Genomic DNA, 27519 nt, shown 5'->3' with positions numbered 1-27519 from the left:
CGTTAATTTTTAATACATCATTTTGTACATAAATTTTGACTTATTGCAAAGCACTCGATAACATATAATTATTCTCCATTCTTTTGGCCATCTAAAAGAAAAAAAAAAAACAAGATTTGAACTACTATGTCCCAACCAAAATTTTTAAAAATCCAATATTAAACAAGCTCACCTTTCCACCACCAATATAGAGCTTGAAGCTCTCCATATGAACGCTTTCCATCAAGACTAGATGCTCCCATAGATTTAGGAGACTCCAACAATCACTCACTGTGATTGACTCAATCATTCCACCTAGCATGAGAATTTAAATATCAAATTCTTGTCCCATGTCTTTAGTTGACTCCAAAGTGATCTATTAGCCTACTTTCTTCATCCAATAATGTCAATAATAGAAGCGCATGTACAATGATGAATGTGCAATCAAGTAACGAAATGTAACACTAGAGACCACCACTCTACACAAAAAGATGTCAACTTTGTGCACCCTATCCACCTCATTCCATCCTTCTTCAAAATTGGATTTAACAAAGTCCTCTATTATGTTCTTACAAATGAACATGGAGGAACATTGAAGCGACTTTTGAAAATATATATAAAAACATGAATTGGTACAAACTATGAAAGACCCACCAATCTTGAAGCCTTCTCAAATCTCACTGAGCTATGAATGTCATGTATGATGTTCATTTTTAATGTCTAAAGCATCCACTCATCTAGAATGGGCCATTCCAGAGAATTGAGAGGTGGACAAGGAAGTAATTCAAGAGAACCATATGTTTCAACTAATGTAGGCACTATATACATGAACTTATAGAAAAAATCTTGCAATGTAAAAGATACTGTGATGACTTTTCAATCATCATTGTCTCACCCACATCCACATTCAGAGCTTTGTATGTCCCAAACAAGCTTTCCAAAGACTAGTCTTCGAAGGGAAAATGTTTGACAGGAGAGAAGCAGCAAAAACCTAAAAAACATATGAGAAACTAAGAATATAAAAGCAATGACTTACAATTCGAGGGGAAAATTTTTCGAGTAGTTCCAGGAGAGGTAGCATACCATACACATGTTGAACTGATGCAACAAGACCACCATCTCAAGCCTCCCAAAATACAAGCACTCTGCACTTTCAATGATTTTATAGTACACCACGATGACGAACTTGATGAGGCCCTATTGCTAAAGGTTGCATGTAGATCCACAAATTATTTTTGAACAGTTCTCCTTCCCATTTGCCATGTTCATCCTTTGTATTATGTACATAGACAATAGATATGGAATCATGGGGTTGCCTTAGCTAACATGTAGATGCCATTGGAATGGTAATGAAAGTAAGGAGGGCTATGTGGCTATGGCTATGTGAGCACAAAAAGATAAGAAATTTTGTGGAATGGAAGAAATAAAATTACCATGGAAGAAAGAGAAGTAGTTGGGTGTTGGGTGGCTATGGTTGGGAGAATATGGCGACAGTATTTTCATCCTTTGTATTATGTATATATCGAATCATGGGGTTGCCTTTATTGACATGTAGATGCCATTAGAATGGTAATGAAAGTAAAGAGGGTTGTGTGGCTATGGCTATGTGAGCACAAAAAGATGAGAAATTTTGTGGAATGGAAGAAATAAAATTACCGTGGAAAAAAGAGAAGAAGTTGGGTGCTAGGGGGCTATGGTTGGGAGAATATGGTAGCTTTGTGGCTATGGCTATGCTTAGAAAAAAGAGAGAGACTGGGTGCTATGTGGCTATGGCTAAGAGAAGCTGGGGCTATGTGGCTATGGCTATATAAGAATAGAAAGATGAGAAGATTTGTGGAATGGAAATAAGAGAATGACCATGGAAGAAGAACAGAAGCTAAGTGCCATGTAGCTATGGCTAAGAGAAGTTGGAAGTGTATGGCTATGGTTGAGAGTAAAGAAAGTTGAGAAGATTTGTGGAATGGAAGTACGAGAATGATCAAATTGAAAGCATGCCTTGCATAAAGACACCAAAAAATGCATAGATTTTGGAAGGGGTGGGGAAATCCATTTTTGGAGGAGGGAGAAATTTTCAAAATTTGGGTCACTTTTTGGATGCCCGGTGGAACCCACCTGACATAAGGTGGTTAGAGGGGGCAAGGGGGTGTAAAAGGGGACATAGGGAGACAAGCCTATAATAAGTGGTAGGGATAAGGGGAAAAAGAGAGTGGATAAAATGTGCACACCACCCCTTCTCCCACTGGTCCATATCAAATCTTCTATCATTAGGAGAGTCATTAACTCTTAAGCTAAAGGGCCCTTTTTGAGTCCATCTTTCCCCGAATGAGCACTAACATTAGAGAGCATACTACAAACCCTTTCCTTGCATAAAAGTTTGTGAAGGTATGTGAGGTTTACTCTCCATCATTATCACTCCTCAGGCACTCATGCTACTTACATGACCAATTCTCTACAAATATTAAGAACTTTTAAAATGCATCCAATGTGTCACTCTTCTTACAAAGAGAATAAGCCCAAACCTTCCTTGTGGCATCATCAATAAAGGTGACAAATTACAAAGCTTTGCCCAATGAAACAATGGTTGATGGCCCACATAAATCACTATTAACCAAATTAAGACATTCTCATTTTCTACTTCCACTACCTCTCATGCAATAGTTTAGTTTACTTTTCAAAGAGACAATGCTCACAAAACCTAATTTTTTTTTAAATTAGGTAAGATAGTCCAAATGGCACAAAGCTTTCGTTCCAATAACTAGCATATACCCCAAATGGTGATGCTATAAAGAGACATACGGCTAGTTCAATGACAACTACAACATGGTCTTTAATACAAAAACATGCAAAGGATACAAAGTACCATATTCAGTCCTTTGGCCACAACAAGAGATCCTTTGCAAATCCTCCACACATGTTTACCAAAGGTCACTCTAAAACCACAATCATCAAACTAACTTATACTAATTAAATGAATATATCGTACATTATGCAAGATGAAAGTAGAACCATTTGGCAAATGACAAGTGCATATCCCAAATGGTAACATCATCTTTTTCCAACATCATAAGTAGAAAACCACCATGAAATGATGCTCCTAAATCCATAAGCCAATTTTGAGGCATGCTATTATCTATGGAAACAGAGAATGCATTCTTAAAAAATGATATAAACAAGACATCACCATCATCACTACCACATTCGTTAATCTCCTGAGAAAACAACTCTCCACATTATCACTCATAAGTCCACTTGCAAGTGTAGAGTTACAATGGCAGTCTTGAAAGTATCCCAACTCTCAAACAAGATAACTACTAAGAACATGGCTCTTTACTAAATCATGAAAGACAATCTTCTAAGATGTCAATTGGTTGAAAATGTGTTGAACTCACTAAGGTGATTAGACATCAAAGCTCCCTTCTCCATGCGGAGATCTATGAGTCTTTTCAACCAATAAACATGTGAGGTTGCACTTTCTTTTTCATATGGGTCACCAAGCCATTTCCATACAATATATTTAGATATTGTGTCTTTCATATTAAAATACATGAACTTTTAGAGTCTAATTCCATGGTCCATTTGGTACAAGTAAAGGCATAACTGATCCATAAGATTTACCATGGTGACATTTAATACACTAACATGTAATGTATTCAGACAAATTTTGCAATATCATGGTTTATTACATACTAATAAGAATATTATTTACATGCAACTATAGAGGACTGAATTTCTCTATTTGCTATGTAAGGTGGTGTGTGGATTTTATTCATTGCAATATTTGAAAAAGGTCTAGTAGCACATAGCTTCCTTTGATAATACACAAATCCATTGATATATGCATAATGATAAAAAACTATGGTGGTAGTGCTCTAGAATCTTTGCCAAACAATAGAAAAAACAGAGTATGGAGCATATGTAGGAATCATAGCATCAAAGGTTTGAATTTCAATAGTAGAAATATAATTCAAGCATACATTTTTTACTATATCAAAACCAAAGAGATGATGTGATGCAACATTTTCACTAAATCTACGACTCAATGCATTTGCAACCACCTTATCATGTCTAGGTTGATATATGAATCATTGGATGAAAATTTTGAATGAAGGATACCCATTTTGATATGACAATCAAAGATAGGTTGTTAGTTCAGTAATTGTTTGATGACTTTGTGGTTTGTCTTGATAAGAAGTTCAGAATCGTTGGACGAAATTTTTGAATGAAGGATACCCATTTGATATGACAATCAAAGATAGGTGGTTAGTTCAGTAATTGTTTGATGACTTTGTGGTTTGTCTTGATAAGAAGTTCACATCCCATAAGATAATGTTTCCAGATGTATAATGCATGCACTACAACCAATAGTTCTTTGTCCTAGGTACTATAACTTTGTTCTTAAGGTTTGAGTTTTTTTGCTTGCATAGGTAATAGGATGATCAATTTGCATTAATATTGCACCTATGATTGAGTTGCTAGCATCAATTAAAACCATTAGAGAGAATTATTATGACAAATCTAGCAATACAATATTAAGATGCTTCTTATGTTCCTCTTTTGACTTACAAAAAGCAAGGATATCATTGAAGAAAATAATCATATAACCTATAGCCTCATCATAATTAAGGGGCTCAACAGAATCTGTCACCATGACATAATGCATAGAGGGCTCATAATTATTAGGAGAACAAAAGGCTCAAGTGGAGCATCTCAAGACTAGCCAAGGGGCCTATACATCATGTTCTCTCTATCCAGCATCATGATCCTGCACAATAGGTAAATCCTCGTTCACTACATCATTAGTAGCTATAGGTTTTCTAAATCGGGCTAGCTGTATATTAACAATAGGCTCCTTCTCAAAGATCACCATGTGCATCTCAATCACCGGTGCTAGTAGCTTATGAATCTTCCCCTCATTAAAGATAACATCATGGCTATGGATAACCTTCCGAGCTTGTGAATCCCAATGGAAATAGCCCATATCACCTACATCACCATATCTAAGGAAGACTTACTTGATAGACTTTGAATACAACTTGTTGCATTTGTCCTTGAGAATATGGCAAAATGCCTCACATCCAAAGACTCTCAAATGAGCATATGAGGGAGGCTTTCTAGACTATATCTCTTCTACAACTCTACCACCAATATCAATGCATGGATATCTGTTTATCGAGTGAATAATAGCAGTAATTACAACCCAAAATGCATGTGTAAGCTTGCTTGACTAAGCATACAACAAACTCTTTCTTGAATAGTTCTATTCATGCGCTTTGCAATACCATTTTGGGGCAGGATGTAAGGGGCAATTAAGTGATTATTAATACCATCTCATCACAAAATTGCTCAAAATCATGTGAGACATATTCATCCCCATTGTTAGATCCTAAGCATTTCAACTTATGCCCAAACTAGTTCTCAACCATAGCAAGAAAATGTTATAAAGTAGGTAAAACTTCTAACTTTTGCTTTATGGGATAGGCCATAATTTTATGTAAATAACCATCAATGAATCTAACGAAGTACTTAGCACCACCTAGGAACTAATAGGGCATGAGACCACAAACATCCAAATGAACAAGAGCCAAAGGCTCACCTATGTGCATAGGGCTAGACTTTTTATGCATGTTACAAGTCTGCCTACCATATAAACAATGATCACATGAATTAAAACATGAAAAGTCCATGTGTGGTAGATAATACAAATGAGTCAAGGTTTTTGTACCTTTGAGGGACATATGCCCAATACGATGATGCCAAAGAGGCACGTGTGGAAGGTCAGTCATAGCCAAAACATGATCAATAGTGCCAAATACAAGTAAAGGATAAAAACTACCATTCTTGGCACCTCTAGCCAAAAATGAGGTTACCATATGTGACTTGCCATGTAGAATCACAAAACGAGACATGATATCCAACATCATTCCAACTATCTTGTCGGGATACAGCTTTTGGTCAAAGATACATGACATACATCATGGAGAACAAAATAAGTATTAGTAGTAAATTGCAAATGCACATTATTAACGCCAACAATATCATAAACATATCATCTCCCAGTCCCACAAGACGTGCCATAGGATGATAGGTATAGAACCAAGCATGATATGAGGTTACATGAAAGGAAGTCCCCCAAATCAAGCAACCAACATTAGGAGAAAGAAGATTAAGTATCAATAAATTGGACATTAGGTGAAAAAACAACCAAAATATACTCATCAAAACTATACTCCAATGCATTTATCTCCTTGATCCTGACAATAGACTTTGTGATGCTACAATCATTTGAAGTCTTAAAATTATCATGCACTTTTTCCTTGCCTGTATCTCACTTATTCGGGTGCATTTTATGGCACTGCAGCCAAATATGTCCCTGCTGCTTGCAAACTATCACTATGACTCCAAGTGGTGAAACATTAAAACTTTGATGGGACCAAGATCATGGTATTATCCTTTCCCTATGTCTCATCTCCAAAAAATAGCATGAAAAAGAGAAACCCAAGCTCTTTAATGGGTTGATTTGATTTCTAAAATCATGTTTGCAACTTCTCAAAGGCCCATAACAAATACATCTCCTCTTATCATTGCACATTCCTTTGATGTTTGAAGGCACCATAGTTCACTTACTAGTCACCGTATTGGGCATATATATTGTAAAAGTTGACATCATCATCAACATCATGATCTAGAATAAAAAAGATGTTATTCTCTAGCAAAGGTTTCCTCATAAACTTCTTGAAAGAAGACTTGTTTCTCCCACTAGGTTGACACCCATCCCAAATTTATTTGCCAAGCTTAGCACTCTCTTTTCCCTTATTCGCATTGCCTTCACCGATTCTATTTGCTAAATTAATCTCCCCCTTCCCAATACTAAGTTTGGTTCCATGCCTACCTTATGTATACAAGTTGTCTTGTTTAGTTTCTTAGCCTCATTCTTATCATTGACCCCAACTAGGCACCCTTGAATCTTGTGAAGTACCATACTCTTTGCTTCACACTTTTCCTCTTTATTTTCCTCATCAACATTTTCAAGGTAAGCTTTGAAAAATGTGACCAAAGGATTTATAAATGTAGCATACAAAAGGGATATTAAAAAACTTGACTTTAGTAACAATCTCCAATTCATTACCATCAAATAGTTACATGACTTTTGGGGGCTCCTTCCTCCTATCCCACAAAATGCATGCACACTTTTGAGCACACATTTAGTCCTATAGAATGGGCACACTATGGCAAAGTGACCAGAGGTTTTACAAATGTAGCATGTGTTGAGGAAGATTGAAAACCTCACTGCAATAATGATATCCAATCCATAAGCATTGAACAACTCTAAAACCTCACCTCAATAGCATGTGTTGAGGAATACCAAAAGTTCATACACACATTTGAAAACACATAGCACCTAATCCACTAATAGGCACATATAGAAATCATCCTACAAGCTCTACTTATGGTGCAACTTCCCTTCAAGTTAATTCAAAAGAGATGGGGAAAATTATCCAGATAGGACATTCAAATAGTAGAATGTCATTAAGAGAGAAATTAGTTGACCAAGGAATAAAGTATATATTAGATCACCTTTATATCCCATGATGCAAGACACATTCCTTCTTTATTGCATAACCAAGCAAAATAAATAAGAAGCATTGCTCTAGTCTAGAAAATCATTGCAAATTGTCAAGCAAACTCCTCCTTACCAAAAACTTTCCCCATGAAATAGACATAAACCTCTAAAACTAAGTAGTAAGCATACCTTTGCTTAGGTTGCATGAGAGAGAAGGATACTTGCACTTTAAGAACATGCTTGTCAAATCACAAAGGCTCCCAACATCACTCATTGTGAGTATGAAAATTCTCCCAAACCTCTCCACCTCTTATGTGTTGATCTGGTCTCAATTGCACAACCCTTACAAAATCAACCTCTCCACCAAACTCTTTTGGTGATCTCTTCCATTGCTTCCATCATGGCCAAAATTCAAGGTGCCTACCTCACCATCCCACTTCCATGGTCCAGTAGGTTGCATGCTGGAAATTAGACACGTGGCACCTACCTTGATTAATGATATTAATAGTTAAAATTATTGAACATATCCCCTAGGTTCACGCCCTCTTCCACAACTCTCCAAAATGAAGAGAGCAATGTATGAAATTTTACACATAAATGGCATCATAGAGAAGTGTGATAACATATTGTAATGCTAAACAAGTATGTTTCTCAACCTTTTTTATTTTAACCAATGTTCCTCCACCATGATAAAAAGGGTAAGAGAATGGATAAACAAATATGCAAGATGGTAATAAAATTCTAGATTCACTAGTTTTACATTGAGAGAGCTAGCAATACTTATGAGCCTATAACGTGGAAGCCAAGTAGCAATGCTCATGATAGCCTCACTTTAATCTCCTTTAAGCAATATAAGGGATATTGAGAAGTTAGAAGTCATAATCAGGTACAAATAGAAAATTTAAGCAATATAAGGGATATTGAGAAGTTAGAAGTCATAATCAGGTACAAATAGAAAATTTAATGTTGACAGGGATAGAAACAATTTTGATTACTTTAGTAAGAAATCATTTGGCCATAGTGTAAGGTGATGTCTCTTTTACTATGAGATGCTCACATTGGTATGTAGAGAGAATGTGTCCCCATAAAGTTTTCAATCATTTTTCAAGAAAGAATCATAAAGATGAAAGTGAATCTTACTACTATATTATTTTCACTGTAGGTTCAAAAAGCCCTAAACCTACCCCCTTTTCCAAACCTCCCTTTTTCAATCAAAGCCCCTTCCCTTCCCCTCTTTCTCACATGTAATCTCTTCTTTTCTCTCCCCCCTCCCTTTTTTCATTAAAGCTCCCCCTCCCCCCCTTCTCTCTCTCTCTCTCTCTCTCTCTCTCATTAAAAATTTTAATTTAAACTTTTTTCATTAAATATTTTTATTTTTTTTTGAATTTAAAGTTTTTCGAACATAATTTTTCACACACTTTGAGAGAGAGATAAAAGAAAAGAGAGAGAGAAGAAGAAGAAGGACAAAAAGAAGAAGATGGAGAGACGGGGGGGAAAGCGGAAAGAGAATAGTCTTTTTTTAATTAAACATTTTTCTTCTCCCCCTCCCCCCTCTCTCTCATGTGTAGGGCCTAGGCTTTTTCACACACACACAGACACACACACACACTCTCTCTCTTAGATTAAAAATTTTAATTTAATTTTTAATTAAATATTTTATTTTTTAATTTAAAGTTTTTTGGACAGTTTTTCACACACTTTGAGAGGGAGATAGAAGAAGAAGAAAGAGAAGGATAAGGATAAAAAAAGAAAAAGAAGAAAGAGAGAAAGATGGAGAAAGGGGGGAACACAGAGAAAGAGAATTATAAAGAGAGGAAAGATAAAATTTAAGAGAGAGAGAGAGAGAGAGAGAGAGAGAGAGAGAGAGAGAGAGAGAGAGAGAGAAAAAGGAAAAGAGATGAGAGAGGGGAAAGAAGAAAAGGGGGAGAGAGACAGAGAGAAGAAAAGGAGAGAGAAAAGAAGAAGAGAGAGAGAGAACTTGAACACAGTGAGAAATTTATAGAGAAAGGAAAGATAAAATTTAAAAGAAAGAGAAAATTAAAAAATTAAAGAGAGAAGAATAAAAAAGAAGAAAAATAGAGGAGAGAGGAGAGAGAGAGAGAGAGAAGAAGAAGAAGAGAGATGGGAAAAAAAAGAAATGAGAAATGTCTTTTTTAAATTTAAATATTTTTTTTGAGAGAGAGAGAGGAAGGGAGAGAGAAGGAGAGAGGGGGGAAGAGAGAGAGAGAGAGATAAAAGATAAAATTTAAAAGAGAGAGAGGGAGATAATTAAAAAAATAAAATTAGGAGAAAGGGGAGGAGAAGAAAAGGGGGCGGAGAGAGAGAGAGAGAGAAAGAGAGAGAGAAAGGGGAGAGAGAGAGAGAGAGAGAGAGAGAGAGAGGAGAAGAAGAGAGAGAATTATAAGTTGCTTCGCGGCCTAGTGTTCTGTGTGTGTGAACTGAAGCGCACATGGAATGCTAGTACAATGATACTTGAGGAAGATGGCATAAATGGGGATCTTGAATCTAGATCATCTTTCTAAGGCATTGCTAAATTTGCATTACTTGGAAGATAAGGTAAAGAAAATTAGCTAAAGAAAATGTTAGATTGCATTTCAACTTTGAAACATGTACAAACATGACCCAAGCTATGTAGAAGTAGCCTAGTTGGCTCTAAGATTAAATTTTATGTTTGGCAATGAGATATCAGAGCAAAAGTTGGAGTTGAAACTGGAAGACCATTAATACAATAAATCCTCATAGAAGGAAAGAAGTTATATTAGACATAGTTTTAGAAGTACTTGCACACTTGTTACAATATATATTATGCACACATAATAGTAATCAACACAGATGTTGAGGCTAAAATCAATTCCCTTGAGATTCTCCAAAGTAAGATAAAAATTACAAAGCTACCTTATCAAGAGTCAAAGACAAAGTGCATATTATTCAATAAATAAAGCTAATCCAAATAAAAATTGATTATTTCTATAAAAAGAGGTAGTAGATATTGTAGCGCACACACACACACACACACACACACACACACACATTCATGCACATGTGTGCGCACACACATACGCACACATGCACATGCATGAAAAAAAAAACCACATTAGCTTGCCATTGCTATAGTATATTCTCATAATTGTTGCCAATATATATGGAATTTTTAAAATAAATAACCGTTGTTGCCTTTAGGCATGGAACATACTCATCATAATTCTTGGCTTTGGAGATCTTGCTTACATGCTTCTATGGGGGGTGCATCACCCACCTCCTTTACTAAGCCACTTGTGATTTAGTTTTTTTTAGGACCTAACGTTTTTAATCCTTGCTTGCTTGCTTCGTTTGCCAAGACAACATGTGGTTTAGTTTTTTTTTAGGACCTAATGTTTTTAATCCTTGCTTGCTTCTTTTGCCAAGACAACATGTGATGTTGGCTCTAGGACTTGCATAAACTCAAACCAACATAGTAACCATGAGCATGGAGAGGAAGCCCTAAACCTTAATGCACAAAGTCAATAATGCATGCTTGCTTGAGCATCAACTTCTTCTACCTTCGTGTCATGGCTCCCTCCACCATCTTATTACCCCCCTCATTCATGGTATTATGTTGGGTCCAAGAATTACAAACCCAAGCACAAATAGAGGGCCTTGGCCCATCAACCACAAATCTATTAGCATGGTTACCTAATGCCTCATCTTTTTTTTGCACTAGTAAGCTTTGCTCTCCATCCATGGGCTTGTCACATGTCTCTTTTCCTCGAGTCACTTACTATTGTAGCTCCAAGACCTACATAAACCTACGCTAACCAAGAAAAAGTAGTGGATGCAGATAGAACTATAGGCCCAAATACATAGAGTTAATAATGCATGCTTACCTAGCGTTTGGGCTTCTTTTGCAATGGTAGGGAGGCTCCCTTCAATGGTCACTAATGGCTTCATTCACCACCTTCTCTAAAATGAAGGCCAATTCTTCTTCTCTTGCCTTTCTCTCACTCCATTGGTCCTTACCTTCGAGTCCTTGGTCCCCACCTTCATTGGCGATGAATAGGAGCCCCTCACATGCTTCAACGTTTCAGCCTTGTGATTTTTTTACGTTTGCATTGCAACCGTCCACACCTCCAATGTTAGTCCCCCTTGGCACAAGAACAAGTAAACCAAGTCTTTAAATGAACACCCTAAACCTTGAAAATATGTAATCATGCATACCTTAGGCTTCTTGCTCAAGCTTTGCTTTGGTTGCACTACCTTAGCCTTGTGTTTTCTAACCTTTGTGCTTCAACCTTCCTTGCCTCCACTATTGGCACCTCGCACTTTCCTTATGCAAGCAAGATATCCATTAAGAACAGAGTCCAAATGCAAGTGCACTTGCTTGTTGTGTTTACACCACCTGTGCCTTGCATTTTTCAAACACATGGGTTGTAATCTTCCCTAACTCCATTGTTACCACCCCTATGCTTCTCAAGCACAATTTTTAGTAAATCTAGGTCCAAGCTTAAAAAAGGGGAGGGGAACCACATGTGGGTTGTGTAAACTTTGCCCTTAGGTGTTGTCTCAATTGTTCTCCTCTCTCTTGTAGCTTTACATGGTTGGTTGCTTCAAATTTCTCCTTCCCCTAGCTATTGACAGGGGTGCTATAAAGCCACGTGGCCATGTCTATGACAAGAGGCACATACAATAGAAGAGGATGTTGACAATGTTTTGACAAAAGATGTTTCCCTTCTCATACAAGCATGCATATTTTGATAGAAGTGGTCATCATTGCATTCCATGGATGATATGAACCATCCATACCATCATCTAATATTGATACCTCGCTCCTTCAAATGTAAAAAGATCATACCATGTGAACGACATGTCATCCCACCTTGTTGTTGACCACCCTATTGTTGGCTAACTTGGTGCTTAGATTTACATATAACGTAACACTTAAGCCTCTTGTCACCTATCCAACAATGAGCATATCTCCTCTTATAGACCCTTTCAAACCATCGGTGCCACATAAAGGTGCCTTAGAGAGGGGTTAGAAAATACTACTAAGCCTAGAGACTAGCATAATATTTGCATGTTTTCTCTTAGGCCAATTACACATTGAGTGATTGGATGCCCAACCCCTACCTAGTCTGTGGGTGTATGCTTTTTGAAAATGGGTGCACATATGGGCTTGAAGCCTTTACACACCAAAGTATACATTTTGCAAGAAATAATATTTCTCATTTTTTAATTGACAAAAAGTGCACCATTTTTTGTCACTTTACAAATTGGGCAGGGGAGACTCTCCATGCAAGTCTAGGTAGGGAGTTCACATGTTTAGCAAGCAAGAGCCATGCCACACTCAAGTTCTTTTGCTTAGCATAGAGGGGCTTTGCTATCAAAGCAGTGCGACCACACACAAGTCTTGACTTGTGTGGATGCTACAGTGCAACACATGAAAAGATGACAGTAGAGGTGATGGCCAAAGGAAGGAGTTGATACTAAAAAAAAACATTTTAGAGAGAGAGAGAGAGAGAGAGAGAGAGAGAGAGAGAGAGAGAGAGAGAGAGAGAGAGAGAGAGAGATGTTGCCATGTATGCGTACTTGTAGGAGTTTTCCTAGTATATCGTCATTTTTTGTGATACTTGTTCCACTTACTAGATTCCCATAACTTTAGGACCACAAGTGAAGCACCCAAGTTACACTCTCATAAACTTGACTGCATGAACTTAGAGAGCCTGAATGACCTAGGCATGACCTGGCCTTGGTGTAGAAAAATTTCGAGATACGCAATCCCTAAATAAATACTTTGATTGGTTAACACTTATAAAGTGAGTGTATGCCATCAAGTGTGTTATGTGACCTTAGACACCAAAAGGACAAGTGTAACCAACCTTAGACACCAAAAGGACGCATTTTGCGAGAAGTGAAAATAATAATAAGTCTATAAATCTTGGATTGGCGGAGGAAAAAAAGGTACACCTTACCGTCTCTATTTATTACCTTGGTAAAGTCACGTGTAGACCAGACCTCCAATTTTCCAATCAGCTCTCTAGATTCTCTCCCTCGCGGCCCTCCTCTCGCAAGGCCCGATTCCCAAGTTCCCACTTCTCCTGTTCTCTCTTCTCGGGTGCGTCTCACATTCCCCTGTTCTGACTGGAGTTCCAATGGAAGCTCTGTATCTCTGTCTCTGTCTCTCTTTTCTAACTTCCGCTGCTCTCTCTCTCTTCTCCGTCGTCTCTCCCTCCCCACTGGAATCCCAAAAACATGGGCGACAAAAATGACACTGATTTTTATAGTTCGTTGATGGGTCGTTTCGCCAGTGACGACTTTTCTTTACCACACCGAAGAGAAAAGCCGTTGACCTCATCTAATTTGTCAAGATATAATCTCCATCCCAAATTCCTATTCTTCGTCACTTTCCCCTCCCCTCCTCTCTCTCTCTCTCTCTCTCTCTCTCTCTCTCTTTCCTTTTGTCTTTCTGTCTGACTATTGCCTGTTGCAACCATATGATCACAAATCATCATCATATCCTCTCTGCTCCTCTCGACTTGAAGCGTCTCCTCCATCGCTTCATTCGCCCGTGCACAGAGAAGCTCCCTTTGCCTCACCTGGCCAGCGGCACACAGAATCTAGGGTTGCAGAGAAATCAAACAGACGCGCATTCAGGCTAAAAGACGGAAATTGAGGCTCTTCACCAGTCTTATTCTCAGCAGGTCCAAGGCTTCGGTCTAGGGGAAATTCGGCTTCGTGTGGCTGGCACATTGGAAAAGTTATGGCGCATCCTTGAGTCTGCTCGAATGGTGTTGAAAGCTGTCAGACCGGCATCTACATGGAGGCAGATAATGCTAAGTGGCCGAAGGCCTAAGAGCTGGTTAATTGGAAGATCTTCTTGTCTGTTCTCTGATATTGGTTACTATCAGCTTAGGTATGTAGACGATCTCTTATTTCTTTTCTGGATTTGTATTCTCGATATGTGTTTCTTTCTTTTTCCCTTTATGACGAGAGGTGTACCCGACTGTGATTCACACACACATTTAGCATTGAGTTTTGGGGATTCCCCAATAAATGTGCGGAACTGTAGATACTGTGAAAGGACCACTACTGTCACAATAACTTGTAAACACCATTATCTATTAATATGCCATGTATTAACATTACAGTTCATAGATACCTATGTGAATCACTAATGGGCACATGTGGTTGAGTCTCCTGTGTTAATACAGTTTAAGGTCCATTCACTGTTCTATGATTAAAAAATTTTGTTCTCTTGTCTACAAGAATGTGGAGCTCACCTTGTCATAGGTGTGTGTGTGAACAAAAATTGGGTATAAGCCAAAACCATCACCTTTATGAATTGCGGAATAATTAAGCTGAGAATCTCATCTTTGCCCCTGACATCCAACATGGATGTGACATCAAGCAAGAATGTGAATGCTAGCCGATTTTTACCACACAGTAGAAGATGGGTATACTAGATTACCAACTTTTACAAATTGAATTGGAACTTGGCACAAGCTTGACCTCTCAGCATCTCAGGATCAATGATTGCACTGATCTGCATTGGCATAATGTGCTTCAGCCGTCAACCCACTATATTTTATTTGATTTCATGTACTTTTGGGTGGAATGTTTAGAGTTTTACCAGACAAGCTTGCAAAGTGAGTGCTTTATGTGCTCTTTGGGGTTTTATGAGAACCTCTAGTGATAGCAAGGAGAATGCCTTAAAACGAAGGCATGATATTTAAAGGCTTATCCACCACTTGTTGGCATCATAGTGAAAACGCATTAACATTGATTTAATTCTGGTAAACACAAAGTGTTTCATGAGGGAAAGTGAATCCATTTGCAAACAAATAATGGGTTTAATGTTGGTTTCTCAACGAGACTGCTCTGTTGTTATATACTAGTATGGCCAACATACACTTTCTTAGTGTAACCCATGGCCAACAATTATATACACTTTTTTTTCGGAGTGATACCATTCTATGTTATCGCACTAATGTTTAGTGGTAAAACCTTGTTAAGCACTTACGAAAACTAAGAAAAAAGTAAATCCTCAATATTGGCCACTTCATTTGTCTCTTGTTCAGCTCCAAAAGAGAAAAGTGAACTTATTTTGTGTTATAAAGAGTTTGGTAAGACAAGTGTTAAAACAGACTGGATAAAAGGGTTAAGGGGCAAAGCCATTTTCATCCCTCATGCAGCTATCATCAGCCTCAGCATCATCATTCCCATCCAACATCAGCCTTCCATTGCTAGTCCATCAGCTTTCAGCTTGCTCTTGTGCCCAGTTCCATCCCTGCTGCTGTTATGTTGCTGTCCTATATTTCAGAACCTTTCCAGCTGCAAACACAGCCAGTGCTGCCTCCACGTCTGCTCCAGATATGATGCCTACTGTCCAGGAGGTGCATACTGCTGTCTACTGCTGGAAACATGGGTTTTCAGCCTGCCATGTCATTAGTCATGGTCCCTAGACTGTTTCATTTTCAGCTTCCTACTATTATGTTACTGTCTAGACTCTAGCGTGCATATTGACATCCGATGCTGTGACCTGTCCGTTATTGAGTGCTAGCTGCTTGCTCACATCCTTTGCAGTGTCTAAATATTGTGTTCAGCTCCTACAAAGCTCAGACTGCCTTTTTGAATGCCATTGACCCCTGTGCTCTGCTCGTAGTCATAGGAATACTGTTCCCTAAAGCTTGGAATGAGAGATTTAGTTGACCAAAATGTTGGAACATGATGGAACACTAGACAAGCACATGATAATAGGTGGAACATTCTAGAGTGTCATATTTTTTCCTAGAAAGTTTTCTGTAATTAATGGCCAGCAACACTTTTTTGGCCTCACTTGTGAACATTCACTAAAATTTGGAGTGGTGGTCCATTTTAAAACTTTCTGTACACACTAAAATAGTGTAAATGCCCTGAGCAATGTAGTAGTTCTCACTTTCTGTACACACTGAAATTATAATGGGTGGCCTGTATTAAAACTTTCTGTACACACTAAAATTGTGTAGATGCCGTGAGCACAGTTACAATCAACCTGAGAGTGAGGACTAGTAGTTCTCACTCTCACAAGATCATGTGAAAGATGTATATGCACTCATGCATCACATGAATATGCTTACTATGGAATGAGACAACTAATTTCTTTATAAATTTGAAAGTAAGATTGAGAGAAAATCAGCCCTTCTGTTGGTAGCACGTGACACCTCTTGGACGGGCGGGCAGGCTAGGTGGGCAGCATGGCAGGGTGGATACCATTGTGGGCAGGCCTGGCAGGGCGGCATGTTTGCTGGCAGCCAGGATGTCGGGCAGGGCAGGCTTATGGGCAGTAGGGGGCAGACCAGTTGGCCTGCCTGCCGTGTGTGGCAGGGCCGAGCAGGGCTGCCCGTTGGACCAGCCTGGTGCTGGCCGACAGCACCTCTTCCAGCCCCCCACTCTTGCTTATTGTAGGTCCTGCATTGATCACTATCATTCATTCAGTTTTGTATACAGATTGTGAGGTTTTTCGGCGGTCATAAGTGCACAGCACTTTTTGTTCTTTTTGCCCTATTTATTCAGCTTTCAGTGTTCAGCACTGTTAGTGTTCTTCTATCTGTTTCTCTCTCTCTTTGCTCTTCGTGTCCAGCATCTATGATCAGGCTGTGCATACTGAAGTGGGAGCTCACGCTCGACAGCCAAGACCCACAGACCGCTTATTGTTTCAAGCGAGCTCTAATGGCTATCTCTCACCTAGCCGATGCGTTTCAGATCCTACGAGTGCAGCGAGCTTACCTTGATGCACGAATGAGTAGCTTCCTCCCTCAAGCACTCTGGTAGCTCCACGATCCGTGATGCAAGCTCAATCAAGCTTAACCCTCTACCTTCAAGCTCCATCCACCATAGCTGCGCGCGAGACAAGAGGAGAAGAGAAGAGAAGAAGAGAGAAGAAGATGGAGAGCTTCTCCACCATGGTCCCTCACCCTCACACACTTACTCCTTCACACTCTCACACTCCCTCTCTCAAGCACAAGCACAAGCAAGAGGACCAGAAGAAAAGAAGAAGAGAGCTACTTTTGCCACACACCAAGAATGAGCTTCTCATTCACTTTTTGAGTTTATATACAAGCCCTAAATCCTTTGGGCACCCATCCCCTTTTTTACATGATCGGGCGTCTTGCCAAGGTTTTCTTTTCCTATTCTCTTCTATTTACCTTATCCCTTAATCTATACCCGTCTAGATTTTACAATTTGCACAGGAGGGAGCCTAGTACTCTTTTATGAAATTTTAGGGGCGTCTTTCATTAAAAATGTGCCTTTTGTCTTTTGCATTTTTCTGAGGTTGCTTTTGTGCCTTTGCCTTTTCTCCTTCTTGTTGACTTCATTGGGTTTGCATTTTGGAATTTTCTTGGATTTATTTTTGCTTTTCTTTTTCCTTGTCTTGCACTGGGGTTAACATTTTCCCCCTCCTAGTCGAGTATCAGTCCCATGGCACTTGCGGGTCTTTGTTGATGAGGGCTCAGTGAGTTGAAGGGTGGTTGTGTGGGTCGATGATGGGGCCTTGTGGGGATTGGTCATGGAAGAGAAGCTTGTCGAATGATTGAGGTGGTGAAGGTCGAGGGTATGTCGAGTGGAGTGCGTTGCCTAGGGGGTGTGTTTACCTTACTGTGCGGTGTAATGTGCTCGTGCTCGTGGAACTGGGAGTTGGGTCAAACCACATGCAAGCTGTGTGTTGTCCCACACTTGAGGATCTAGTTCGGGCATAAGGGAGGTGCGATGGGTGAAGCTTAGGGAGACAGGTCTAACCATAGGTGAGTGTGACCTCCCCAGGTATGTCCTGCCCTTGATGTGTCCTAAGCTTAGGGAGACAGGTCTAACCATAGGTGAGTTGGGTCGAACCACATGCAAGCCTGTGTGTTGTCCCACACTTGAGGATCTAGTTCGGGCATAAGGGAGGTGCGATGGGTGAAGCTTAGGGAGACAGGTCTAACCATAGGTGAGTGTGACCTCCCCAGGTATGTCCTGCCCTTGATGTGTCCTAAGCGTGAAGTGGGGAATCAAAAAGGGGCTAGGGGGTTAGGGACGGAGCTGGCCGACCGAGGCCACCAGAGGCATCTAACTGTAAGAGGGCACCTTGCATTATCAAGCTAGCCATGGCACAGCTATCTATTTTTGGGATAAAGGTCCTTTTTATTTACCTCCGTATATTGTACACGTGTATTATTTAGTTGTACATGTGAATGCACCCTTACGTGCCCTAAGTATAAATACATTTTACTCTTTGTGTACCAACACATTGTTGGTACACTCAGTCATATCGTACTCTCTCTCTCTCTCTGTTACTCTTACTTACTTGCACTCTTCTGTTGTTGAAGATCTTTACGCTTCTTGATAGCCACTCCCAACAATAACTAGTATTAAAGCTAAGGTTCTGCACTCTTCCCGAGAGCAAGATGTAGCCGAGCTGACTGACAGGCGATAGGGCTAACGTCAAGCCAGTAGGCCCAGGTGAAAGTTGTGACTAGCTGATGACCAGCGGTGGCAGATCAAGCGGGCGACAGGAGACGAGTGGCAGGTAGCTGAGCACGTGCCAGTAGGCACACACGATAGAGGTCCAGCAGTTGACGGGGACTAGGCGGCAGCGTGTAGGCAATTACTAGGCAATGAGAACTAGGCGGCAGGAACTGTGTGCGGGATGGAGTTGCGGCGACCAGCGGGACGGAGTCTAGCGGGACGACGCCAACGGGCAAGCGACGTGACGAGTCAACGGATCTTCCCTCCCCGCCCAATCTGTCATTTAAAAAAAAAAAGAAATCCTTTTAATCACAATTATCCCCTTGCTCTGACAGGGGTTTGCACGTGGAAGCACAGCTCTCAGACTTGTGCAAATTTGAGCCTGGAAATTTGGGGTTTTTCCTAGATTTGCTTGTTTATGCTTGACAGTAATATATGTGTCAGAAATTGCAGACATTATGTGTGTTGACCTCAATTAAATTGGGGATTTTGCCAAATATTGGTTTGACAAGCATGTCGAGCAAGGAAACCTAGTATTGCTATACTCAGTGAAAGCCATAAGTAGAAAATGAAATTTAGAGGATTAGGGAAATATTAGTCAAATAGGAAATGTGGAGCTTGAAACCTTAGAGGGAGAGGGCATAGGCTTCCTTAACGATAGTTGCCTCAAGAAGTACTACCCCCCAACCCATCCACCATTGCATGAGCCGCCTATGTTGCAGATGCTTGTTAACTTGAGAGTAGCCACCATCAGAGAAATTGAGGATACGAATGAGGAGATAGTAGAACCTGCTTATCTACGAATCATTGTCTCATTGCGTGGACCCAATTAGCTGAGTGGCTTTCCCCAAACTCAGAATAAGGACCATTAAATCGAGACCTCCCTATGAGTTAGTCCTAAATCCAATAAGCACCTTTTTAGGGACCGATGTGAGATTATGCCTTATGGGCAAAGGCGTTAATACTTAGCTCCCTCTCATTTCTCACTCTCATTGAACCAAGTGCAGTGCTTGCTTACCTCGAACTTGGGTGATTCACAAAATGTGCTCATCTTGAGTTTCATGTTAGACTATTGTTATTGACTCTAGCTATGTATTAGAAACCTACAGGTGGATCCTCGTGGGATGAGGCCAGGTGCTTCGTTGAAATTTTGCTTATCCGAGTAAAATTTTCTGACATTGGACTCCAAAAAATTGGGGCTTTTCATGTATTGATGAAATTTTGCTCAGTTGGGTCAGATTGACTGACATTTACGCACTGTTGGACCTAGAAATTTGGGATTTTGTGCAGATTTTGGTAAATTTCTGCAGTATTTGCTCGTGTGGTGGCTGGTTTATGTAAAAATAGCAGAGGTTTATTTCTGGTTGGGCAAGAACAATACTGTATTTATTGGTTTCGCTTGTGCTCTTGCAATTCAGTGCATTTACACTTGTGTTTGTGATAAAAATGGTTGCAACTTCTTCCAGTTTTGACATTAAGAGTTTGATGGACAAGGCTTTGACATTTGAAAAGACCATATGCAAGGCATACTGTTCTTAAAGGATTGTGAGGATGCTTTGTAGGAAGATAAACTTGCACAAATGTCTAATGCAGATTGGGCTAGAGTCACAAAAAAGACTGTGGTTTATATAAAGATGGGTGTCACTGATGACATTTTGACAGACATTAAGGGCTTAGATACTGGTTATGCAATATGGGAGAAGTTGAAAACTACCTATGAGATCACCACACTTGTTAATTAGGTGCATTTAATGCGCAAGTTGGTGAATATGTGACTGGATGAGTCCAAGCTTGTAGCTGAGCACTTGAGTGCATTTACTGGTATTTTAAATCAGCTCAAGGTTGCTAATTTGGATTTTGACGACAAGTTGAGGGCGATTGTTCTGATCATGATACTACCTGATTCTTGAGAGACCTTGGTGGTTTCTCTCAGTAATAACCCCAATCTCTCATATGATGGTATGAGGGGTTCAATCTTGAATGAAGAAATTAGATGTAAGTCTAGTGGAGAAAGCAGCAACTTAGCTTACAATGTTAGAGGCAGGGCTAAAAAGAAAAATGCAAATGCTGAACAGAGAAGCAAAAGTAAGAGCAAAGGAAAGTAAAAGAGTGATATTACTTGCTATCAGTGTGGTTGGAAGGGCCACAAGAAGCTTGATTGCAAGTAGTACAAGAAGGAATAAGAGAGAAAGAAAAATGCATGAGACAAAAAGAAGAAAGAGGATAGGACAGATGTATTTTGAGGCAATCAAAGGAAAGTAAAAGGCCAATGTGGTCTCTAGTGTAGTCATAGAAAAGCTCTTGGATGCAAAGGCTGATGTACTATGTGCAATAGATTATGATGCCCCTGTATGTCACATGCAAGATATGCAGATTACCAAGGCTGATGTGATTGATGCACTTTTGTGAGTTGATGATGGTGTCACTCAGACTTGGATTGTAGACTCTGGTGCCTCTTTCCATGTGACTCCTTGCTTGGAGTATTTCGCTGTGTTCAATGCAGACAGTTATGAAAAAGTATATCTTGGAAATAACCATGCTTGCAGCATTGATGGGATTGGCACTGTACACTTGTCTTTGGATAATGGGCAAGAGCTTGTGTTGAAAGATGTTAGATTTGTGCCTGGCATCAAGAAGAGTTTACTATCTGTTACACTACATTGTTTGGTGGTGGTTTGTGGACCAAGAAGGGCACTTTGTATTGTCTGCACTGTAAAGTTTTGAGTGGCATATTTCTTGCAATTGCTGAAATTGGCTGTCATTTGGAGTTGTGGCACAAGAGATTAGGCCATATGAGCCAGAAAGGACTTGATGTCCTTACCTCTTTGAAAAGGGTTGATGGAACAAGCTCTAAACTTGAATTTTGTAATGACTGTCAGTTTGAAAAGCAAATGAAAAATTCCTTTTACTGTGGTGTCTCCCGTAAGTCCAATGTCTTGGACTTAGTGCATTCTCATGTATGTAGTATGCCGTGAGATTGTTGGGTGGTGCTACATATTTTTTCTCTTTTATTGATGATTGTTCCAGGAAGATTTGGGTTTATCTGTTGAAAAAGAAAAGTAAAGTGTTTGTTGTTTTTAAAACTTTTCATGCATTTGTGACCACTCAGACAGGTAGAAAGTTGAAATGCTTGAGAACTGATAATGGGGGTGAGTTCACATCTACTGAGTTTAAGTCTTTTTGTGACTTGCATGGAATCTAGAGGGAGCTTACAGCTCCTTACAATCCTTCTTCAAATGGGGTGGCTGAAAGATACAATAGGACTTTATGTGAAAGAGTGCGGTGTATACTGCCCATTACTAATCTCCCTCATGAATTTTGGGAAGAGGCACTTAAAATCGCGGATCACATTTGCAACCACTCTCCAAACAGGTCCTTAAGTAATGGCATCCCTGAGGAGGTTTGGTCTGGCAAATCAGCCTTATATAACCATTTACGGATATTCGACTGTGATGCTTTTGTGATGTTAGAGATGAGCTGAGGAGCAAACTTGACCCAAAATCCACCAAAGGCATTTTCATGGGCTATGGTGATGAGGGTGAATTTGGCTATAGAGTGTGGTTACCACAGTCCAAGAAAATTGCTCGCAGCCGTAATGTTGTGTTTAATGAGGCAAAGTTGCTGAAAAGTACTTTAGCCTTTGATGAAGACATGAAAAAGGTCAAATTTCAGAATTTGCAGCCACCTATTACTTCAAATGATGAGCCTCATGATGCTGTACCACAGGCTGAAATTGATAATCAGCCGGTTATTTTTGAGCCAGATGATGATGGACAGCAAATAGAAGCACAAGGAGGTCATGGACAGCAAGATAGACTTGCTGGTTATGAAAATGTAGGTGCTAGAAATGAAAATGAAGGTGCTGTAAATCATGAACAGCACGCTGAAAATGGCTTACAACAGCCAATAAATGCTGAAAATAACATACCATTTGAGATGAAGCATGACATAGTTTTATATATCATTGTATCTTGATTTTACTTATTATGCATCTTATTCCACTGTCCTGATGTCAGGCTTCACTGCTCTTTAGATCATAGATGATTCAGGAGTCATAAATTATAAATCATTTTCTTGTCTTAAGTTTTGAAAATAGAGTCTTAATTGTGTTAAGCTGTCTTAAATTTTAACCATTGAGTCTAGAATCTTCACTCTTGAGTTGTGACACGTGTAATGAATCATGATTTCAATCTATGACATGAAGACTCAAAGTCTTGTATGAAATTTGGGTACATGTTGTTGTAGGCATTGATATATATACATATCCAAGTAATACCGTATTTATTTTAGTGTACAATCTGAAACCTGTTTTCCCGTTTTGAAAATTTGATCGAAACTCTGAAACGTCAGTTTTTCTCGTTTCCGTTTTCCCTGTTTCTGAAACTCCCCGCACTATGCCCCAAATGGTTATGGGGCTCAAGAATTGAGTGTTGGTCTTGCAAATGCTCCATTTGGTGTTGGTTATGATGTAAATTCAGCAAATGCACCCTTTTTGCAGCACCCAGCGTATGACAACTTGATAGCCAAAGGGGTAGCAAAAGACTATGATGGGGGTGGAAGAGTAGTGCAATTCGAGTTCTTCAATAGTGGAGAAGATAGGATGAAAGTTTTGATTTTCATTTAGCAGTTTGATGTAGCCTCTTCATGGGGAAACTTCATCAAGTCCTCGAAGATTCGAAAGGTAGCCACTTTCTTGAAAGGGAATGTATTGCAATGGTGGTTCACTCTCCTGATGCAAGGCAGAGCACCATCAACGTGGGTATAATTCAAGCAAATGTTTGCATCAAATTGGTTGACAAGTACCTTTGAGATGGACATCATAATAGCTTGGAATAAGTTGGACGCTAAGAAATATAAGAATTTGGAGCAATATAATAATAAGTTTTGGGATGCATTGCTGCCTATTACTTCTTATCACCCCATATCCCTTCATGAGCAAGTGAAAAAATATGTTTATGGGTTGTCTACAGGAATCATGGATTTTTGCATTAAATCCACTGTGTCTAGCATGTCTCCGCTCATAGAAATTGTTGCTACAGCTGATGCTTTGCTGCATGGGAAGGATTCAAGCTTTCTAGAGAGTGGGGAAAAGCCGAATAAAATGTTGTTTAAGACTGAGAAAAGGGGTAGATTTGAAAATCAGCCTGAAAAGAGACGAAAACAACAAAGAAAAGGCTTAAAAACATTGGTACAACGTAGGGAATTGATGGTGCAAATAAATGTTTTATTTGTGAATAGAAGGGCCACGTTGCAAGGGACTATTTCAATAGGCAGTAAGTTGGAAAATCAGAAAATTAGGGAGATTCTAAAGGAAAGAAGCCCTGTCAAAAGATGACGTACCAGCAAGATAGTAGGGTTTGCGGAGAGGAACACAGAGTGAGCTTGGTAAACACTGAGAAGAGAAGAGAAGAGAGAAAAAACTCTAATGAATGGAATGATGAAGATCTGAATCATGGAGTGAATGTGATACAAGGGAACAAGAGTGCCGTTGTTGGGTATTTGACTCACGCCTCACTTACGCCTACGCTCATATGGGAGTGTCGGTGATCAGTAGGACACTGGGGCACTTTTTACTCTCGGTAGGAGAGGTTTTTTCCCCCAGACTTATGGTCTTATTGCCGTATGTACTTATGTGCTTATGTTACACACATTTGGGCACTTAGTGTATGTCGGGTGTGAACATCTCCTACAACCCTATGGTTTAAGGGTTGTACTTTGTACTTTCTGGTTACACTTATTCAGTTGATTCTTTTGGGTTTCGTGCTTCAACTCTGTCTCTCACTCTCACACTGTCTACTGAATCCCAGCTGTACCTCGATCCTCCCATCTCACATTTGGTATCAGAGCACAGTTCTGAACTCAGCTTCTGCCTGCAGTGTGCAGTCTGCAGTCCACGCCAGTTCTGCTCCAGCACCGCCTGACACTGCTCGCCAGTTCCCGTCAGGTTCTCCCTAAACTGACTGGGCAGTCGCCAGCTTGCCTGGGCGCTCCAGCACGTGTGCCTCCAGCAAGTGTGCCTCCAGCACGCACGCCAGTCGCCACTAGTCTGAAGGGTGACGCCAGCTCCAGCCCCACCAGCGTCAGTCCGCAACGTCAGTCTCGTCGTCAGTCAGCAGCCGCGTTACAGCCCGCCAGCGCAGCTCCACCAGTGCGCTGTTCGTCAGCGCTGCCCTCGTCTTCCTATCCGTTAGACGTTGGCCTGCTCCACGTCAACCAGTCCGCCCGCTAGACGACCTGCCACGTGATTGTCTTGCCCGCCGTCAGACACCTCCATGTCAGCTCGCGACAGTCCGACGAGTCACGCCTGCAGCACGCGACTATCCGCCCGCCTGTCTGACCAGCACCCACCACTCTGTTCGTGGCCTGCTCCACATCAGGTACATTTTTAAACAATTTTTTTTTTAAATTTCAGCCCAAAACACAGCTCTGGAAGAGGAGGTTCATACGCGGCAAGCACAGAACAGGTGGGGGATAAATTTCATGCAAATTTCTGGACTGGATCATTAGAAATTTTGGGGCTTTTGTGTATTTTGTGGACAGTTGCATTTGAACTGTTGGTACAGTCACAGAAAGACTGTTTTGACAGAAATTTTGACAAAAATTTTGGGGATTTTGAGATAACAGTGTTGCAATGCACTGTTTGCACCTTGGGAAGCGTGCATTAAAAGACAGTTTTCAGACAGAGTACGCCCTTGCACATTAATTGCAGAAACGTGTTTGCTGCAATTTCTGGAAATTTGCAGGTTTCCAGTTCATACTGCTTTGACATTGCTCATTTTGTCTTTGGAAAATTGTCATCATGGCAAATCAGGGAGGTGATGTCTTTACGTATGTATCCAAGGAAGACAGACTGGACGGAAACAACTATTCCCTTTGGTCATTCATGATGAAGAATGTATTAGTGGCCAAGAATTTATGGGATTATGTCAGTGGAGAGGAAACTCGACCGGGAGTTGTAGCTCCCGTTACTCCTCCTCCCCATGGCGCACGTGGACAACGGGGACCTCAGCCCGCTCCACCTCAGCCACTTCCTCCAAGAATTGCAGCTCAAAAAGCTTGGGATACACGTGATGCACAGGCCTTGTCGCTGATTGCTCTGGCAGTTCAGCGGTCCATCATACCTCATATCCGTTCGGCATCTTCTTCACGAGATGCATGGCTGACTTTGGAGCATATGTTTGCAGGAAAGAATGAGACTCGGATCTCTTTCTTGAAGAAAGAGTTGGAAACTCTGAAGATGCATGAAGGTGATTCTATGCAGGATCACTTAAATAAGATTCAGGACTTGAGGGAGCAGCTCATGAATGTAGATGAGTATTTTTCGGACGCACAGTTGATATCCACCACCTTGAATTCCTTACCTCCTTCTTACTTGTCTTTTCATACTGCATTGAACTCACCATGAGGATTGCTGAGCACCCACTTACTTTTATTCAGCTGGTTAGTTTGCTTCTAGAGGAGGAGCAAACACGGAAAAATAGTGGTGTGGATGCTATAGTCTCTGAGCAGGCTTTTGTGGCAAGACAGAAAGGCAAAAACAGCAAGGTGAAAAATGCTCCACAGAGTTCTGGCACTTCGGGCACATCGCAGAATCAGACATAAGGGGGGACACAAGCAAAAAAAGGAAAATGTCATTATTGTAAGAAGCCCGGCCACTATATCACTTAGTGCAGGAAGCGCATTGCCAAAGAGAAGAAGAAGGAATCAGGAATGTCTGTTTCTACTACTCCTTCTACTGCTAGTGAGTCCGTGTCCTTTGTTGTGGACATGGACTATTGTTTTTACACTTGCAGTTATGACATCTCTTGGGCCGATAGAGCACTTAGCTCTACAGAGGATGTTGGCACTTGGTTCTTTGACAGTGGTGCTTCTAGACATATTACATCTCACAGAGATTTGTTTGCTTCAGTTAGTGTACCTCGCGTTGGGAAATCGGTACAGTGTGCCAATAATGCATCATACCCTGTTCGTGGTATTGGAGAGATTCAGCTCACAGCCATTGATGGCTCTATTCTCCGCCTGCAGGATGCTTTGTTTGTGCTTGGAATCAAGAAAAATTTGCTTTCTATTTCTTCTTTGGCACGTTGTGGTATGCAGGTCATCTTTGATGATGACCGTTGCATGGTTAGAGAAAAAGAATGCATGACTTTGGTCTTGACAGGATCTTTGTGTCATGGTTTATATGAGTTGGATGCTCTTTCAGTAGATCAGTCAGCATACTTGACATCCACTCTTACTCCTGCTATGATACAGGCGGAGTTATGGCATGCTCGTTTGGGGCATGTAAACTTTGGCAGCTTGATGCTTTTGCAGCGTACTTAGATGCTGGATGGCTTATCTCCCTTGGAGAGACCTCCTGAGCACTTATACGAGGGATGCATTTTGGGGAAAATGCATCGGTTCTCATTTCCTCGTGATGTTGCTTTCAGAGCAACAACCAGATTGCTGTTGGTGCATTCGGATGTTTGTGGGCCTATGCAAACCATGTCATTGGGCGGCGGTTATTATTTTGTGATATTCAT

General features: G+C 40.3%; 1 protein-coding gene across 1 annotated transcript in view; it reads left to right on the top strand.

Annotated features, from left to right (window-relative positions):
- The first annotated feature begins 13580 nt into the window (after positions 1-13580).
- LOC148026707 (protein MEI2-like 2) overlaps positions 13581-27519 on the top strand; it is a 65776-nt gene continuing 51837 nt past the window's right edge. The window contains exon 1 of the mRNA XM_087691194.1: positions 13581-14426. The gene's annotated coding sequence lies outside the window, so the exon portion shown is untranslated. The remainder of the gene's footprint in view (positions 14427-27519) is intronic.

This window comes from Lygodium microphyllum, chromosome 13 (assembly GCF_053477565.2).
Source record: "Lygodium microphyllum isolate KBCC chromosome 13, Lygodium_microphyllum_v1.1.10, whole genome shotgun sequence".
Taxonomy (NCBI): domain Eukaryota; kingdom Viridiplantae; phylum Streptophyta; class Polypodiopsida; order Schizaeales; family Lygodiaceae; genus Lygodium; species Lygodium microphyllum.
This window is presented reverse-complemented; position numbering and strand designations above follow the sequence as displayed.